Genomic DNA, 2263 nt, shown 5'->3' with positions numbered 1-2263 from the left:
CTAGGGCCATTAATAGAAACTCCTTGGATCCTCCACTGTCTCTGTGCCTGTTTGAAAGAAGGGAGTTTTCCCACCCCAGGTTTCTGGAACAGCTTCAAATTCCACATTGGAAAAGTCTGATAATTAATACTTGAGAGGGATCAATGCACACTTCACACTGCTCCCCACCAGGAAGATGAGGTGCAGGATGAGAGCAGTGGGGCAGAACCTAGTCAGATCCTCCTGCCCACCCCTCTGCTGCCCCAGGCTCCCTGCTGAAGGCCACCCAGACCCACCCTGCAGGAACCAGTCCAGTAAACATCAAGAGGCCTGGCCAGACTGCATTCTGAGACCACCCACAGTGGGAACCCAGCTTATTTAACTGTGGAGAGCTGGAGTCTTTCTGCCTTCCTTCCCTGCGTGTGCATGTTCCCAGAATGCTGCCCCCTCTCTCCTGTAACCACTAAATAAAGCGCATTAGGGACAGTTTGGGTGAGGTCCTGCAGGAGAGATTCCAGGCACTGGGAGCCTGGGAAGTGGAGGTGGGAGACAGAACAACCCGGGTCCCAGTCCTGACCTCGGGGGAAGCTGCCATGATCTATGGCTCCCTGGCACCCACCCTTCTCCCACACATGTCCTGCCCCTTCCTGCATGCCAAACCTGCAGCGGAAAGTCCCTGGAGGAGGTACCCTTTCTTCTGGACACACGGGGAGCGATTCAGGGAGTGGCGGGAAGAGACTCCCTGGTAAGTGGGACCCACAGGTGAATGATGAAGAGGGAAGATGCAGCAGGAGGCAGGCTCGGGGTGAGCACTTGGAAACTCCCTGGGATCGCACGTGCAGAGCAGGAGATGCAGTAAATGCCAGAGAAGGAGAAGCACAGCCCCCAGGGCTGACCCTGATCAGGGAATGAACTCCCTCTGTTCCAACTCAGGCCCCAGGGAATGGCAGCAGCATGCACATGTGCACAGGCATTCAGAAGGCATAATACATCTGAGCTCCTGGGAACTCTGGGAAATGGAGTACAGGCCACATCATCCATAGAGACACCAGCTGGCCCTCCCAAAGGCTGTAGTCAGGGGTGGGTGCCCACAACCAGAGGGCCTTTGCTTTTATTCAGTCCCTCCTTCCTTTCCTTCCCCCCACCAAAATCTCAGGGATCAGTTGCTTTCTTCCTTTCCTGAATCAAATCTGAAAGAGTGACACTCACTGCTGCTAACTGACCCCAAATCCTGGCTCCCTCATAACCTCTGTCTCTTCCAGAAAAATCTTATTTACTACTTTGGCCCTAGAAATCATAAATGACTATGATAGAATGTAGCTTTTAACAGAGGTGTAGAAGGCATGGTTTAATATCCAGTTTTGAGAATACAATTTTCATTTGTGTTTTATTGATGTTTATAGTTCTTTTAAGATTTATTGATTTATTTGGAAGTCAGAGTTACAGAGAAGGAGAGGCAGAGACAGAGAGAGAGAGAGAGGTTTACCATCTGCTGGTTCACTCCCCAATTGGCAGCAGCAGCACAGCACCGACCCCTTATAGTTCTTTTCAAATCATTTTAAACTGTCTTTTTATTCATCTAGTACAGAGACAGAAGAATGGACACAGAGCTAACATAGCTGAGTATTCAAGGAGACAGGTTAAGGGTTTAAATGCCTTATATCATAGCATTTATACCTTAGATTAATTCTGGGGACAGTATTATCTGGAGTTTACAAAATAGAAACTGAATGGAAAGAGCTTAGAAAAGCATGGTGTTTTTTAATATCATAAAAAAGTCTAAGTTAAAGGCCAATCAAGGGGCCAGCACTGTGGCATAGCATGTAAAGCATTGACATTCCATATGGGTGGAGGTTGAACCCGGCTACTCTGCTTTCGATCCAACTCTCTGCTATGGCCAGGGAAAGCGGTGGAAGATGGCCCAAGTCCTTGGGCAGCTGCATCTGTGTGGGAGACCCAGAAGAAGCTCCTGACTGCTGGCATTGGAGCTGTACAGCTCCAGCCATTGTGACCAATTGGTGAGTGAACCAAAAGATGGAAGATGCTTCTCTCTCTCTCTCTCTCCCCTTCCTCTCTGTGTAACTGTGACTTTCAAATAAATAAATAACTGTTTTTTAGAATGTCAATCAATATATAATACTAGCTTAAAGATATTTCTTTTGTCTTGTGTCTCAGTTTTTAAAATCTGATTTATCAAATGGAAAAATGTGAGAGAGATGAAGAGTACCTACAAAAATAATTTACTGTAATTATTTACTGTAATAATTTACTGTAATGATGTACT

This window comes from Oryctolagus cuniculus, unplaced genomic scaffold, assembly GCF_964237555.1.
Source record: "Oryctolagus cuniculus unplaced genomic scaffold, mOryCun1.1 SCAFFOLD_126, whole genome shotgun sequence".
In the NCBI taxonomy this organism is placed as follows: Eukaryota; Metazoa; Chordata; class Mammalia; order Lagomorpha; family Leporidae; genus Oryctolagus; species Oryctolagus cuniculus.
This window is presented reverse-complemented; position numbering follows the sequence as displayed.